Raw genomic sequence first — 18254 nt, 5'->3', positions numbered from 1 at the left:
GTAGCTGAAGGTGATATATGCTAGGTATTCACAAAGCTGAAAGTAATAAGAATGCCAATATGTAAACTCCACAAAAAGGTCATGTACCCTTTTCTAATGATGGACTCATGTATCTACAAAGCAAGAGCCAAAGAAAGACAACCCAAAGTCCTATCTATCCTCCTACAGGGTTTGGCCCCTAGTTTCTCTCTTTCCCTCTGAGGGCAGGGATGTAGCAAGGGAGGGAGGCAGGAAGACACACAAGCTGGATTTGTAGCCACTGGAACTAACATATCACCTCCAGTCTAACAGGCTCTGGGAGCAGCCCAGGTGCAGTATGTCCACATTTGGTGCTGTTGCTGACCTGTCTGTTTCCTTAAGAAATATGTGCAGGGATCTAATAAAGCTCTACCTTGAGCTTTTCTCCAGTAACAGTGTTACTCAGAACCACTTCAACAAACGGCTAAATTAATTTTGTCAGTTCAGATTTCTTTGACATTTCAAATATAGAACATTCTACATCAGAGGGAGTTGGTGAGTGTAGGAGGGGGCTGAGATTTACAGAAAAATTACACTATTTTTTAATTAAAACCCTCTTATTATGGAACAGGAACAGAAAACTGAAGGCTGACGTCTGTAATTAGGAGGTGTATCTGTAGTATCTGAAATTTATTCCATTCTTACATACAGTCATCTGACTTGTATCTTACTGTTTTGACTAAAAACCTTCTGAAGTGAGGACTGCATTACTTACTAATTACCTCATAATTCACTCACCCGTCTTTCCTGGAGCAGGAAGGAAGGGAATTCAGAATCCTCCATGTAAGCCCTTCAAATCCATTCACACCTACTTCAGAGGTCTAAATCCTCATGCTTCTCTGTGACTAAAGCCTAAAATAAAGAAAACCAGAATAGGAACACTTAGTAACTTTATGTAACGCACTGATAAAAAATTAAAGTATAATAATACGTGTTTTAAAACAATTCATTTATATTATATTATATCTTTCAGATACTCAATGCAAAGACCTTGCTCTAATTCAAGGTCAAATGACTGTAAGATGACAGAAAACACAATGTTTTTATGCAAGTACATAATCTTATATTTCAGGATTTTTACCAGTTGGGCACCACAAGGTCTTTAGTCACTGGACGAAGTCCAAAATTTCAGTCAGGATGCTTCCTTACTAAAACCTTTCTGGAACAGGAACACAACCTGGAATGTGCTCTTAAAACACAGCCTTGAGAAATAAAATTTATTGAACATTCATGCTACAAAAAGGAAGCCAAACTGTGTCAGCAGAAGACAAATCTACTCTCAGACACATATTTTCTTGTTCTCTGCAGTCACTAGCTTTCAGCGGATTTTATCTATTTATTTTAACAAATCAGGTCCAAACACAGGACAAAGGTGCTGGGCAGCAGCAGTGGTTGATGTCCCTTAACACTGCAGAACCCTGTGGGCAGCCTTCCAGCACACCCTCACTCCTTGCCCTCTGCTACTCCCAAAGGCACACAGAGTATCTGCTGCCTACCTTGGAAACATAGGCTACAGTGTGATGGCGACTGCAGTTTTAACAGCCAAAAAGTAAGACCAGAACTTCAGCCCTACTAAGTAAACAGTAATAAAACATTCAAAACAGTAGCTAAGATGAAGTACAAAAAAATCCATATTTGCACATAGCTCGTGCAAGTACATTCTCACAAAAATATGCCCCCATGCCATTTATTTCCTATTCTTACATTTATAATTAATTTTTATGTAACATTATTATAGATACCAATTTTTTCTATTATACAGTGTGCATTTTTGTGTGCATGGCTATAACCTTGAAAGAAAATCAACATAAGCAGGCATTCCAGTCTGAAATCACAAAGTTTTGTCATATGTGTTTGTAACATTGAACCATGCAGAGTGAACTGAAGACACTGAGGCCTGGCAGACTTGTGTCACCCAGGCATTCAACCCTGTCAACAGTATTAGAGATTCTTCCAATGCTCAGAAAGTCAAATAAAAGTTGACTTCCGTAAAACATTCTGAAAATCCTGAGAAGGATAAAAGAAAGGACATTTTGCCAGCAATAAACTTTTTTATATATCTAAGCATGTTAAGTGCACCTTCACTTTTTTAACAGTATGAATAAAACGCACTGAGGTTGATCAAAATCAAGAAAAGTTCAAGTCTTAGCCACCTACATAGTACGATCCTTGTTCAAATTATAAGCTTAAGAGTTAAAATAAAGAAAATTACAAGGTAAGAAGGGAGACGGTGATTAACATCCAGTTTTGCATTAAGGTTTGAAGCCGAAGGTCACCAGTTTATATGGAGAGGTTCTGCAGCACATACTAACAAACACTCTTAAAAGCACAGATGCAGCATATTGACCACTGTGGTAAGTCAGAAAGAGCCCATGCTGCACAAGCACACACCACGCTGTGAGGGTTACAGCTGAGGCCACTGTCTTGACAATTCAGCAGTTTGTGGTTTATGCAAACAGCCAGTTCAGAAACTTACGACTGTTTTTTTTATAGTCGTGATGTGTGTACGGTGTAGTGTTCTCCACACGTGCTGGAAACTTGCCCAGAATAACTACACCGGGGCTCAGAAAGCTTTGTTTTTGCACACTTCCGGTGGTTCGGTTTACACCTGGAGCAGACACAGCATCTACGAACAAAAATATCTTCCTATTACAAACTTGTCTGAGTCTATGTGACTAAACATAATTTGCCGCATTCAATTCAATTCAATTCCTTGCTGAGGAATCATAACTGGAAAGTTTTACCTTCAAAATGTACAGCCTCATGTTTTCTAACTGAAGTAGCTAAAACTACAAAAAGGAAGATACTCATGGAAGCTCGTGAGGGGTGAAAATCATGCTCTAGTTTGGACCCCTCTGGCAGTGACAGAAAAGATGAAAATCTTAATTTGATTGATTAATCAAAACTAGCATCATAAAAAAAGTTGCTCAGATCTTTTGCTTTAGTGACTGGACTGCTTTTTGAGGAGCATGATGATGAAGTGAGTTTCCCCAGCTCAATCAGACAGGCTCAGTATTAGAAGACTAACACATGAAGCAAGTATGGTCTGTAAATGTTCATGATGACTCACTCCTCATGCACTTTGTGCTGGTTTCAAAGAATATTTCAAAGCTCAGCTGTCACCAATATCTGATAGCTTCTTCAAACACACAGAGACACACACCTTTAAATCTGCTGACTGCTGGAGTGAAAAAGGAAAGCCAGAAGTTTCAGAATGGGCACCAAAATAGAGATGAATTGTTTAATGAGCAGACCCTGACGTTCATTCTCCAGATTGGATGCACTGAAGCCAAAGGGTATCTTGATTTCTTGAATTGTCCCTAAATTCTAAAAGCACACTATAGGTATTTTTTCTCATTTTTGTGCAAGCAAGCATGCATACACAACTCAGCCATACTATACTTCCTTTCCTTTATCACAGTCTCTGGAAATCAAAAATTTTTTAACATATTCAAAACAATACCATCTTTATGAAGATGCTCAGATAGAATACTTTGTTTATTTTTTTATGCAACCATGTGCCTATATTCCATGAAAGAGCTAACGGAATAATTAAAACAAGACACATGGCTGAGATACAAAAGAGTACATTCCCTTCTCTGCCCTTCTCAGGCAACCACCAGTATGTATCTTTTAATACTTTTAATCTATAAGGGAAAACAATTTAGAATACTCACAGAAGCTCAATCCTTCTTTTCAAAAGACTGCCAAAGCCATCTGAAACACATATGGCAAACATACATAGCAAAGAAAAATGCAAGGGCTTCCTAGCATTTGGGAAAGAGAGGAGAGGAACCAATCAAATAAAACACAGTGGAATAAATCAGGCCACTTAAACACATATGTGCACACATCTTCCTCCACAGGATCTTCCTACTGAAAGGTCATCCAAGACCGTGTGTACACACACAGGGGTATGCACCTGTGAAGGAGTGGAGTGCAGCTCTGCCAAAACAGACCCAGCTACCAATCACACCACTGGACAGGCAAGATGGTGAGATTCCCATTTTTCCCTGTTTTCAGTCCAAGGAAGTTATAGAAAGTAAGGATGCTGCCCACCCTAGGCTTGCAGCTGATGGGGGCCTTCACTTATGTGGAATGGCTTCACACATGATGGAGACAGAAGTGCCTGTGCAGGGGGAACCTCCATCATGACCCCTCTCCAGTGGCATTACATTTGAAATGGTGCTGCCTTTGCGCTCTGGACATGTAGAGTTGCACATGAAAGGTCAGTTGCGGCCAGGCTGCAGAGAACCAGTTCAAATGCCCAAAAGAAGCAGCTTCAGATGCAGAAAGTTGGTAAATGCCAATTGCTTTTTACCACAACAGTCTTGCAGGAATATCCATGTGAATGCATGCACGCACACGAGGAGTGTGTGCAGAACACCATCTCTACTTTAAAAACACTGTGAACTAGGGTAAGTCAAAAATCAACTGATTGTGAGATTTTCCTGGAAATTCTGAAAAATATTTCTAGAAATATACTTCTAGAAATTAGTCTTGATCTTCCCTCCTCCAAAAAGTGCAGTGTCTGTCCCTATAACCAGAAAGATTACTTTCACAACCCCCACTACCACTAATGATCTTTTGACTGTTATTTTAACAAGTAAAATCATATCACTTTTTCAACACAATGTTAATATGACCTGGAGTTCGGCCACATTGCTTACAGGGACATAATCAAAGAAGTGGTAAATTGAGCCTCAGAACCTTAGAAAAGTAATTAATGTTTGCTTATAGCTATTTCAAGCCTATCCAGTGCAGCCACAGCTTGGTTTTGTGGGGGCAGGGAGGGAGGTTTTGGGTCTTGCTTACTTACTAAAAACCATACATAATGTGATCCACAAGGACCTCAGGAGAGAAGATGGTCTGAATCCCCCCCTCTCACCTCGTCATCAAGAAATACAATAGGAGAGAAGGCAAACCATACAAATCTGGCTCACATCAATCCAAAGGCCACATATGCTATGACAGTCGCACCCAGTTCCCTATTTCATGCTGGGACCCCTATCATCCCCCACTGGTATGGAATAGGAGGAACAACAGCAGCATCAGGACTCGTTGCATCCTCCATCACAGAGAAAAAGCATCAAGACAACCTTGTTGTGCCATTTCCCATAGGAGCAAAGGGAACTTGCCTGTTATGTATGCCCTTAGCTCAGAGTGCAACATAAAACTAGGGCTCAGGATGAACGAGATAGCCCAAAGGCCCACACACAGAGTGGGGCTAGATAGGGCCTGCTCCAGGCAAGATGCCAAGAAAACGGGGCTGCGTGAAACTCCTCATCTGGGCCATGGCTGGGGGACCTGGTCTAGGGCTGAGTGTAAAGTTCAGGTTAGAGTCAGGGCTGAGAGAAAAACAAAGCACAGAGGCCCACAGAGAGTGGGCGCTCAAGCAAGTAATGGATGCTGGTCCTATCTCCCACTGAACGCATCTCCTGCATGCAAGCAAGATGAAAGCTGTAATCTGCCCTTCACAGCTGCCACTCTACGTTGCAAATACCTTCAGGCAGACATCGTAAACTTCATTACACCTGATTAGCCTCAGGTTCTTAGCACAGCATCCCAAAACATTACCCCCTCTTGCTTCTCATCTCACTTTCAATTCCAACAACATTTCACAACTTCCAGAAGCATTCCTGCAAACATCTGCACCCTTCAGCTAGCCTTACAAAGCACAGTGTCTACAGCTTCTGAGAGAGCTGAGGCAGGTACCCAGGGGCCCTGTCTGCAAACACCTGTGTGAGAAACCCAGCCCTGAGATGGTCCCACCCTGGGGCTCTCCCCCCACCCCACACAGGGGCCTCTGTACACCCTGGCCTGCACTGCTGAAGTATCACTGAACTCCACCGCTGCAAGAAAAGCTTTGCTTCTCCTGGGCTTCTCCATGGGAAGCTTAAGGCTGAAAGGAAGGTATGCATGCCCAGCAGTTCACTATTTTTAAGTTGGCCTGTTATACAGCTGCATACCTTAGGTTATCTGCCACACAACTGATCACAGTCCTGAGTTGCCAATCCAACTTCTTCAGACACAAAAACTTTGCATTATGTAGCTTTGCATCAGAATCAACTCAAAACAGAAATAGAAAAAGATGATCTATCTTCTTTTTGCTCATTTTCTTCTTGATAGGAAAACCTTTTTTTTATATACTAAAACCACAATATGCATGTAAATGCACGCACTCCTTGAAAATTAGCTGTAAAGATAGTCAATTGTAAAACAAGCCTGCCATCTGAAATTTTGTTTAAATTACAAAAAGACTGAAAAAATTACTTTAGATATATCTTCACATGAAAGTTCACTAACAGTAGGTCACTAAATCCAGTAGAATATAACTCTGTGAATAAAACTTGGAAGATTGCTCCCTTCGAATTAAAAACTAGCAGCTCCGTGTCTGGCGGAGAGTTGCATAACTTCTACAACTTGCCAGCTAAATGTCTGTTGTAGTGTTTGTTCTGGTTTTAAATCTTTTATGAGATATTCTAGGTATAATCTGAATAATAGCTATCAATGGACAAGGACTTAATAAAGGACATATTATTTTATCTTTGTTGATGACAGCACAAGACACCCAGCAATGTCTGCGCTCTTAAATCTTTACGCACCCTTTAATGCCTTATTCTATCAAGTTGTAGCTGAACCATGACTCTGAGCACAGACTAGTAGAACATCCTGTTTCAAAGTGCTCAAAGGGCCTTGTTTATAATATACATAATTTTATCTTTTACATTCATTTTTTAAAATTGAAAGAAAACACAAGCAAAAATTTAATTATTAAAATTACCTATGCGCTTTTGCATTTTTCACTCTTAAAAAAATATATTCATTATGTGCACCAAGGAATATAATGACCACAGAAACAAAACTACAGAGCATCAGCTTCCAGGTTTCCAGACACTATGGGTAGTTTCAAGTGGTCAGATTTCAAAAAGGAAAGAGCTTCCTCTGCTTCCACAGCTTCTGTTTAGCTACAAACTTTCCTTATATATGTAATTAATTTTGGCAACAAATGAGTCCACTATACATAGCCCTCAAAAAGAATTAGCAACTACTCAGAAATAAACTAAAATGATGAGGTTAATCACAACTTATTTGGGGAAGAAGAATAAATCAGGTTTATCTTCAACTATCATTCTTCTTAAATATAAAGTATAAAAATCTTTAAAATGCCTTGAACTCAGGAGGGCACTGTCAGTTTCAGAAGAAAAAATGAGGTTGGGGTATAAGCTTTTACCATACCCAACCTACTATAGGGGGTTGAAGTCAACAACACGCAAGTAGGAATACACATTTTGACATTTTTAAGGAAGTTGCCCCGCATTACTCAAAAGTTTTTATCCCATGTTTATTTGGTAGATCATTTATGTATAATATGTAATATCAAATATTCACTAAAATCTCAGGATACTAAGACTCCACCCTTGTGCAGTGTAGACTTAAAAACTAAGTGCATTTCATTTTCTTCCCATTAAAAACCATGACAATTGAAACAAATTCTCTACAATACCTCTTGCATTACTTAATATATCAAATTTTGCTTAACCTGTGCCATCCTGAATCTCAGCTTCTGCTATAAGTTACACAGCTAGAATAGAAATTGCCAAAGATAAAAGCTTGCAGCCTTTAACTACCAAGAGCCTTGTAAGTTCTGAGACTAGACCAGTCACTATATTATTACAAAAATGGACACTATTTGGATCTTTATCACTTTTCAGCAAAAAAATAGTTAAAATAAAATACCAAATACTGAATACCAAGCATTTCTGTCCCAGAATCCAACACTACACAGATGAAAGGGACAGTTTACGCTCCTCTGACCCATAGCAAAAGAAATCAAGACTTGCATTCAGATCATGCTTGGAAATTTTCTCTGGTATTATTATAACAATATATTTCTGTGTAACTCCTTTTCCAGCTCTGACTGGTATTTTCTGACAGGAATCTTGTTCATCAGAAAAGTAAAATCCTCATCAGCTGAACAAAAATATTTCATGAAAACATAACAGACTGAAATAGCTGGTGAGGAAACACATACCCTAATGGGTTCCTATCAGCTTCCCTGGCAAGCTGAGAAGGGACCCAGCCTCCCTGGCGTGGCAAGCCTGCATCAGCTCTTGGGCCTGCAGCAGGCAGCTCCTTAAAACAGGCTGGTGCGTGGTCTGGGGAGAACACAACTGAGGGGATTTAGAGACAGACACCCACACCTCTAATTTGCAAGACGCAATGTCCTTCCTATATGAAGCAGTATGTTTCATCAAAGATGGCATGGGCAGCAGCAGCAGCAGTACAGAAGGCACCTTTTTTTGGTACGTCAAAACCACCAATGCCCACAAATGGAGAGGCGGAGAAATAGCTGTTTGCAGTTCTGTGTGGGGCAGGTTATATGTTAGTATCAAATGTGACTTGATTTTTGAGTGGGCAGTAAGTGACTTGGCTCCAGGACTGCTCACAGGTGCATCAACCCTGCGCTGCCTCTGAGCTGTAGTACAGTCACACTTTTGGGACTCAATATTTCTTTCTTACACTACATAAAAGCACCAGTTTACTCCAAGATGGCTCAGCAAGGTCTGAAGCAAGAAGGTGCAGGGGAGACAGGTTCTAAATTCTCTATAAACCTTTCCTTGCAAACCCTGCCACACCACTAGGTACATGTGTCTGTTGTTTGAAAGTGCTTCTGAGTCTGTGTAGACATCCCCTGCCATGGTCCCAACACTGCATGGGAGCCAGACCAGAGCACAGCAGCCTCACTGAAAGGCCAAGGGAGCAATGAGCAGTCCGCTGTGATGCTCACAGACCTGCCACCACTTCAGAGCACCAGGAGAGATGAAGATCCACAAGACATGTCCTTCTCAGAAGTCAGTGCAGGCAGAGCTTAAAGTATGCTACAGGGGGCAGGTAGAAAGGGGTTTTTTAATGGGCCCAGGGTTAGGTCTTCCAGAGTTCACATTTCAAAAAAATTATCATGGTGCTTTGCCAAGATGACCAATATTTCTGAAGGAGTTCTTTTTGAAACCATTTTAATGAAACAAACTTGAAAGCATGTGTATATTCAGCATTGATGCTGGCTCTTGATATCAAAATCTTATCATTCCTCCCCCCTTCCTGACCCACCATTAAATATAATTAACTCCACTTTCTTTCCAATGCTTTCTGCTTTCTTGGCAAAGAGCAGGCTGCAAAGCCTATCAGAGAGCAGAGAATGGAGGAAGGAAAGATGAAACACAGCAGGAGAGCTGTGCCCAAAGCTGATGATTTGAACACAATTTAGCTTACAGTTAAACTCACAGCAGGACTTTCATAATGTCCTTTATCATCTATGAAGCCATTTCCTCATTATTCATTATCATTACACATAACAAGACAAGGAAAGATGTTTCTGCACAAAATGGAAAACCATTAGCATAGAATCATAAATCAGCAAAGGCTTGATGAATTTTAGAAAAGAACCCAATTCTTGCATCTGCTCACTAGAGAAAAGAAAGGTGATCTGTAGCAACAATCCTGAACATCCTATGCAAAACTTTCTCTGGACTTGTCAGAGCTCCTCTCAGAGGGAAATCAAGAAATCCCATCTAGCCTGCACCTCCAGTTCTCATTTCTCATCAGAGCACACATTTATGCTCTGATTGCCCTGTTACATTTAAATATGGGGAAGTCATCTACAAAGAATAAGAGAAAACAGTGTAATACACATTTCAACTTTGCTCCTTCCTGGAATACATTGCTAATGTATTTCAAACACAGAGTGTACCAGAAGCATTTAGTTTATTGCTATTTTTCAAGTCATGGACAGCAGAACAATTCTTAGTTCTGCTGTCAAGAGTCATAGGGATCTTCCATTTCACAGTACTAACACATGATGGAAAAATTGGTTTCACCATCAGAGACATGAAATCTGCCTCAGATAAAGACAACTAACTCATGAAGTCAAGAGTCAAAAATATTTCAGAGGCAACCACAGGTCAACATGACATTTCCTTTATCTGATCTTGGACTCTGTTTGTACATGGGAAAAGGAAAAACATGCTGATAACATTTGTGGTGTCTTACTATTGAAACTGAGTTGTGTGCACCGGTGAGATAGCAACAGGCAGGCTGCAAACCATTACCTGTCTTTGCCAGCTGAAGGTATTTAGTTTTTCAGTGAAGGGAAGTCTAAAAGGAACTACCTCTGTGGAGAGTGCTAGCATCTCAGTAAGTCAGAGCTATGTGGGAAAGGCAATATGCAAAAAATCAGACTTTTTGTTGTTATGCAAAATAACATTTTGAGCTTCAGAGACAAAGCCAAACTTCTATATATTGATGTCAAAACAAAGACAATTTACCTACACATAAGTAACAACCTCATTGCAAAACCTGGCCATTAAGCTTCATCCCTTCTTCTAATCCCCTGGACTATTCTTTCAACTGACTGTTACTTCTCATTTGACCCGTTTAACCTCACTGTTTAAGCTTTCTACTCCCAGACCTCTTTTGCTGCTCTCTCACTCTCTCAGCTCACAGACAGCCTTCCATTAGCATTCTTCTCAGCCTGGACGAATGTTAATTGCTGTACAAATCACACTGTAAAGGCAAATATCATAAAAAAGAGCTGAGCAACAGAAATTCAACCACTAGTCCAACACATTCAGCTGTGTTTCCATGATTGGAAAAAAATACAAAAACAAGTCAAAACAGAAGGATTTTTTTCAGGCAGAAAAAAAGGGAAAATGTAACAATTGAGAAAAAGATTAACACGGCAAAAAAACTGCTGTGGAGATGAAATGGCACAATGCAAGTATGCAAGTAAACCACAAACAGAAATCTTGGCAAGGATTAAACTCCAAAAGACATAGATATGATTGTTTCAAAATAATACAACCCAGCCTGAGAGAAGAGGTTTAGTTTTCCTTAGTGTGCTATTAAGCATTTGCCCCAGCTCCTTCTTACATGTACACACTATGGAAATAACCCTTAGTAAAAAAAAAAAGTAGTACATTTTTATGTTTAAGTTCTAGTAACTTCAACAGACCACCATAAATTTCAGTTAAACACCCATGTAAGTGGACAAGTGTATTCTGGTCATACACTCATTGCACGAGTTGTGAGGAAAAGCACTGTCGGGAACAAGTCACCAAGAAGTCAGAGACAAGACAGCAATGCCAAGAGGACTTGTGAAGTGAGCAAACAACAGAGAGGCTCTCATCAAGGTTTCCACAGGAAAAAACAACAAGTATTAAAGTGGTTTCTTTTGGGAAATGCAGTAGTTAGAGGCAAACCTTTTTTAAGCTCAGTTGGAAAAGACATAAAGCACCAGTAGATTACAGAAGCCATTACACCAAACTGCCACAGCTGCAATGTTGTGGCCTCTTCACTGGGCTGAATCCTCAGCCTCTGCCTCCACCTCCTTCCACCACAAAATCCTTTCACTAAATGAGCTTGTGGTCTCACTGCAGTCCAGTTAGAAGTAATTTGCCCTTCTGTTTCTCTCCGGCTACAAGTAGTGCGCTAGATTTTTAGACTGTTTCTGAGTTTGAGAAAAAAGGAGCTCCCACCCCAAGACAGTAAATCTCCTGCTGCAATCCACAAGTTGGATCAGATCAGGAGGGCCAGATCTCTGACCTGAGCGTGAGGCTCTTACAAAGGCACCTGGGATATCAGCATCAGTGATGAAGCTGAGGGCAAAAGAACATGATATTAGCATGGCCTTTCCTATAACCTTATAATGAATGATGCCTCAGACAGAAATAAATGTCTTTTCAGTGAAGGCATCATTTCCTAATTTCTTTCACTCTTAGAGAAGGCTTTATTTTAATAATCTTTTTTAACTGCTTAATGAGTATCCAGTATATCTCCTACACTTCAATTCTCTACATTTTATTTCCCTTGATTACAACAGCACCTCCTTGCACAGCCTATTCAGGAGCTGACATATTGGTATTTTGGTGGATTTTGACAGAGTTTAACTTTTTCCCTTTCATTTTCTTCCTTTGAAGTCTTAAAAGAAATACATCTATCATCTTTTTACCATAAATACAGAAAAGTCCTACAGGCAACAGATTGACTTACAGCTTTGGCTTTTCTAGCAAACATGATGCTATATGGTGAGGAGCATATTTCCTGCCCGAATCCATGTGGGGCTATCATAGCTAACTTCACAGACCAATTCCCTCTTCATTGCCAATTCACCCCGGTACTATTTTGCCCCCACTGGATCAAAAACTCTATGAACTTACCCTCCTCAAAAGAAGTAATTTTTACCCCGCTACTGTTTCAGCGAGAGAATGCAGGCGTGTATGTCTGTGCATGCAAAGGGGGTTTAAATCCCCCCCGCCCCAAGCCTTTTATTAGTGTTGTAAAGTCAGAATACCAACTAGACTGTTTCTTTCATCACATCACTTGCAGACAATCAGTTGTACCTTATAACAAGCTGTCATAGCTTCTCCTTTCAGAATCCAAGACTGTCCAGCCTAACCTTGAAGGGGGAAAATAAATGACATCTCTCTTAGAGTTTGCCTTCAAACAGAAGGGAAAGAGTAGATATGGCTGGCAACTGATGCGTAGAGATGTGAAAACATTAACTGAGGTATTTCGAACCTCCTCCCAGGTAACTTCATAAGAGATGATTTCAGACTTGAAAGCGCTGTCTTGATTAAGCTACCTTCACTAAAAAAAAACCAAAAAATTCACTTCAATCAAATCAAGTGACTGTGGAAACCTCTTTTAAATACCACTGCCTGCAATCTCACAGAGTCCCAGGCACAGTTCCCAAAGACTTCAATAAAACTTTTGTCTGGGATAAGGAGTGCCAGATTTGGCCCACTTTAATACATTAAGTCTGTGGTAGGTGAAAAACTTAAACATGGAGCAGTTGTGAAACTACCCTCATAGCCAAAGAGATAAGAGAAAACAGCACTCGTTCTTCCCCACAATGGGAACATACAGGGGGTGGATGGGAAAGTTAAAGAGGAGGAGGGAGCAGGAGTTTTAGGATAAAAATTATTTAACATCCTCCCAGTGTGGGCTGGAAAGGATTGTGGTATGCTTGTTAGTGAAGCTGGCTAGAATGGAAGGCTGAGAAAGCATTCAAGGATGCATGTATGTCTGCGCATGTGTGTGTGTGAGCATGTTAAGGGTCAGGTCTGCACAAGTTCACAAAGTTTAGTCAATTCTCCTGCCAGCTCTCCTAGGCTTGAGACAAATACAGATAACCTCGGCTTAACCCAACTCCAAGCAAACCTTCCCTTCTAACTCCCACTGTCAATTAGCAACCTTCAATCTAAAGTGTCTAAAAATAAACTATGAAATCACTTCAGTTACAGCCCTAGTAATGCACTTTTCCATAAACTTCTCTATGTCACTGAAATGCTTCAAATCTCATTTGTTGAAAACATGATTTGTTAAAAGACAAACAAATGTCTGTGAGGGGTGTTGTGGCTTAACTTCCCAGAAGGTCTTTATTCTTGTAGAACAGTTTTTCTATCCCCCCAGTAAACAAGGTACTCCTGTCTGCAATAGCGTTACTTGCTGCTGCTTTTAAGATAAGCAATGCTAAAATAGCTAGTTGGATTACTTTTCAAACACGATAGGCTTCTTGCACAGCAAAACACTGTTATTCAATATACTTATTTCATAATTTCAGAATCCTTTTTTTTCTCCCTGTTCCCAGGGAGAAATGAAGAAGAAACATCCCAGGGATGTTCCCAGCTGTGAACATCCATCCTCACGGCAGCATCAAGACCACCCAGATTCATCTTCGTCTCTCAACCGTCTGCCTCTGCTTCACCAAGATAAAAATCTAGACAGAGCCTTTATTATTATTTTATCCATTACTTGTCTAAACCTTTACCTGCAAAACACTGACTCACTCTGTCTTAAACCACCTGAGGAATGTAAAGGAAGAGAAATTAACTCATGGGCATGGAAACTCAATAGGCAACAGCATAAACTTGCAAATCAAACAAGGAAAGTCAGACGAACAACAGAAGTTTTTCAAACAGAGGAAAACTCAAGTCCTAAAAATAGAAGTCAGAGGAAGCTTGGCCGATCTGCTCCTTTCTGCCATAATGCATGCTTATCATCAGATGATAGCTAGAAATATTTAATTTATTAATGTCTCATAAACCTCAAATTAGTAGCTTTGAATGCTGCTCAGTCACCACTGAACACACAAATTTAGGCAAGAGTCTCCTAAGAAAACAAGATATTGGCAAATAGACAACTCTTCCACCTCAAATCTTAAGAGAGGAAAGCTATTGTAAACTACAACATTGCAAAATATTCCAAGTCTTGGTAAAAAGCTGGTGGAACACCAAGTCACCACTTAAAACTTATGAAATGAACACTAATGCTACAGCATGCTTGATTTTCCTTCATGTCTCCTGCATCAGCCCCCATTGCCAAAGCTACCTCAGTGACAAATTGCAACATCTCTCGTTTAAGTGTAATCTCATTGGTAAGAGTCATAAAAGATTCCTTCAAGTGTTAGGAAACAGGAAGCAAAAACCACTAGCTTTCTTTTTGACAATTAGTATTCTATGTCTGGAAAAGCCTTCTGCCCAAGAATATCAGCAGATCACATCTTAGTGCCTGCCACTTTTCTCAGTGGAATATGGTAGCAGTGGCAACACACAAAGCTTTTCTGCTGCAAAGACAACAGTGCTGTCCCACTAAAAGACAGTGTCAGACAGAAGCCTCTTAAAAAATATGTATTAAAAACCTAAACATGACCCTTCAGATTACAGGAAAACCTTCACCCATCATTTTGACACTTCACACATCAGTATGATAAGATTATCATACCAGAAAGAGCATGCTACATTAGCACATTGGAAGTAAACACTTGAACCGTCTTCTTCTAGACCTCTCATATAATTGAAATTTAGCAAATATTTATCATGTTTTGGATGTTCTAGGAGTCAAAATGTTTAAACTTTCACCAACATAAATTATAATGTAATATCAAAAGGCTAAGTACCTTGACTGTATGCAATATTTCTAAAGGGTTATTTCCAGAAGGGGTTTTTTTCTGAATTTTCATCAAATAGGAAATATAGTCCTGCAACCCCCACTCCCAATTTGAATAAGAGGGCAGCTGCTCCAGACTGTGATCATACCAGTGACCCATCTTCAGGGGAAAGACAAACAAAGCACATTCACTGGTGTGAGTCAGGAATTCTCTGTCTTTGTCCTCAGCAAGAGAAATGTAATTTTCTTTTGTGCTGTTCAAATTATCTTGAGGGATCATCATTTAAAAATCCACTGTAAACCATGTTACACAAGGCAATTATGGTAATAATGTAGTATAACAAAGTTTACAGTTTACTCGCTGCCATCCGCACTTAATTTACTTTACAGCAAAACTTAAGGGCTTTGTATCAATGCTGGTTTTGCAAGCAGATAACCAATACATGTTCATTAATTCGTGGTACTTTGGGGAGGGGGTGAGAGGAGGAAGACAGACAAGGCACTGTTCACTGTCATGCTTTTTCAATCAATGTATCTCACCTCTGCAATTCAGTCTTCTGAAGAAAATGGATATGGTGGAAGTGTTTGGAATAACAACATATGTAAATGACAAATGCTGATTTCTTTTAACAGAAAAAGGACACACTTCTCCCATCATTTTCACAAGCAAATAAGTCCTCAGCTACACTGGGCAAAGCAAGGCTAAGTATTTAGCAAATTCTTGCAACACAGAATCAGTTGACATAAACACACAACAGAATCTAATGCAACCCTAAATCCAAAGCAAATATTCAGAAAAAGGTGAATATTGGGGTTTTTAAAATATTTTTCCCCCCCCAGTAGTTACATACTTGGACTCTCCCTCTTTTCTATATGTGCTGTCCTTGTATTTGTGGTTTTGCATTTTGAGAAGAGAAAATACAATAGAATTCAAAATTATTCTCTGCAATTATCCATTATGATTCCAGGAATAAACAAACTGATTAGAAAACCTCACTGAAATCAACTTATTATTTTATTAATTCTTCATTCAGTTTAAGTAAACAAGTAGGCTTCATGTGAGATTAGCTCCAGGGTTTATTCAAGTCACATCTGACATGAATGCTTTAACCAAGCCCATTATGCAGTGATTTTCATGGCCTCCCTCAGAAAAAAAAGGGCAACCTCAAAAGATTTGGGAAAGGCAGACATTGTGTTTTCATAATCCTGGGAAAAACTTGGGGTTGTCCCACAGTGCAATTAGGGAAAAAAAAAAAAAGAAAAAAAAAACAACTAACACTGCCTCCCAGACTCCGCCTGAGCAGAGAGAGCAAGTCCAGATGGCACCCAGATTTGCTGCTATTTCACAGGCCCTAGCTAAGCCCAAAACCGGAAAAAATACAGCAGGCCTGCTACATACAGATTTCAGCCCTGGGCTACGCGCTACTGTAGCTGCTTCTCAGATAGACAGGGTGATCAAAGACTTGTTACAACACAAAAAAATCCAGCACATTTATCACAAAAAGTATTCCCCTACCGATGAAATTAGTAGTTCGAGAAAGTGGGGAGAAAGCAAATGCACTGTATTTATAAAATCTTAAAGTGAAAAGTAATATTTTCAAAAACTGCTTCAATAAGTAGAAAGACAGGTTTTCAGGAATTTTATATTTTTCACCTGAAGCGCTAAGAGACCAAACAAAAAAGCATTGTTCTGTAAGGGCAGGAAGAAAACCATTAAGCAGAAGCAGCTGAATTTCTTAATCCAAGCTGCCTCACTAGGTAAAGGTAAACCAGCAGGTAAAATGATTAAGTACATTACTTGAAAATATTACCTCTTAAAAACCCAAAAGAAGTTTCACCAAAGAATTTTACTGAAATTTACTGAATGTCTATAGGTATACACAGATATAAATATGGTAAGGTTTAAAGCTAAATCTGTGTAAACTTCCTGTCCAAAACAAGAACAAGCTTTGGTGGAAACATTCCTTCAAAGGCATCATAATTTTACCATGTGTTGTCCAGGGCTTATCATAATTGCAACACAGTAAAAATCCTTCTGTAACACACAATTTCTATTCCATTTCCTACTTGTCATGAATTTTATGAAAAAAATGACTGTTATTATCTTAATTTTCTCCACTGGTTCCAACTTCTTTGCAGTCTACCAAAAACTCTGAGAAAATGTATTTTGCTACACTGCTTTAAGGACTAATTTCTCATAGCAGAAATAGAAACAGTAGTGTGGAAAACCCGTAAGACACAGTAGCTTCCTTCCCAGTCTACAAATGGTGAAAACAAACAGGAAATAGAGATTAAAATAGGATTGGCAGAAATAAATCTGTGACTCTAGTAGAAAAATCATGGCTAGGCTTTACAAACGAAGATTTGGGAAGGGCTCTACCCACATTTGTAAGAAAAATAAACTTATTTGTAAGCAATGTATTTCACAAAATACACTTGCTTTCTATAAAAATGATCAATTTTTCTTTTATACATTAAGGAACAGTATTTTAACCAGAACCCAAAATGTTTGCATTTAGAAGTTCATGCTTTTGTCCTAACAAGTCTCAGACTGTTCCTTTTCATGGTCTAGGCTCCATTCTAGTATGTAGATATTCATACACACCCCTTACCAGGGGGATGAAACACAATACTTCACTGAAAGTACAGTCTGACCAGCATCCTAATCTACAGAGAAACAGTGAGCTACACTCCTGAGGGGCACAGCTTCAGCAAATTGCAAACCTGAGTTTGCAAACATACTGCAGAGTTTAGACAACAATATAGCACGACACTACAAAAAATGTCAAGTTAGAGACTTCTGAATGCTGAAGTCCCCAAGGAAACTTCTTGCAGGTCAAACGCACCCTGATACAGAGTGGAACATGCAGTTGCCCTTCACCTTCTCCTCTTTCAATCACTTCTTTCTCATGATGCCAAGGTGTCATCTTCGGCTTTGTCCTCTGCCTGCCTCCATGCACCCAGGACTGGCTCAAAATTGTGCTTGCTTTAGCATCTTCAGTGCCTTGACTTCCCTTTCTATTCATAAAATCAAAACACTCCTCCAGTCCCTCATTATTGTTCCTGAGATGTGAGATAATCTCTTTCCTTCTGGCTGTAACAGAAGCAATCTTACCCCCTGAAATCCACTCAAAATGCAAAAATCATTTTTCTGGATTACTGCCTCAAGCACATTGCCTCTATTTCATCCTGCCAGTCCTCCTGCTGGCTCCCCCTTTTTCTACTACATTAAACACGAATTGCTTGCCTTCATTTTAAGAGTTGTTCTTATCCGATGACAACTGATCTAA

At 39.6% G+C, this 18254-nt stretch overlaps 1 long non-coding RNA gene across 1 annotated transcript in view; it reads right to left on the bottom strand.

Moving 5' to 3' along the window:
- Positions 1-779: 779 nt before the first annotated feature.
- LOC108494291 overlaps positions 780-18254 on the bottom strand; it is a 141206-nt gene continuing 123731 nt past the window's right edge. The window contains exon 4 of the long non-coding RNA XR_001873806.1: positions 780-870. This is a non-coding gene — a long non-coding RNA (uncharacterized LOC108494291). The remainder of the gene's footprint in view (positions 871-18254) is intronic.

Source organism: Lepidothrix coronata, unplaced genomic scaffold (assembly GCF_001604755.1).
Source record: "Lepidothrix coronata isolate B3197 unplaced genomic scaffold, Lepidothrix_coronata-1.0 Scaffold23, whole genome shotgun sequence".
NCBI classification, from domain to species: Eukaryota; Metazoa; Chordata; class Aves; order Passeriformes; family Pipridae; genus Lepidothrix; species Lepidothrix coronata.
This window is presented reverse-complemented; position numbering and strand designations above follow the sequence as displayed.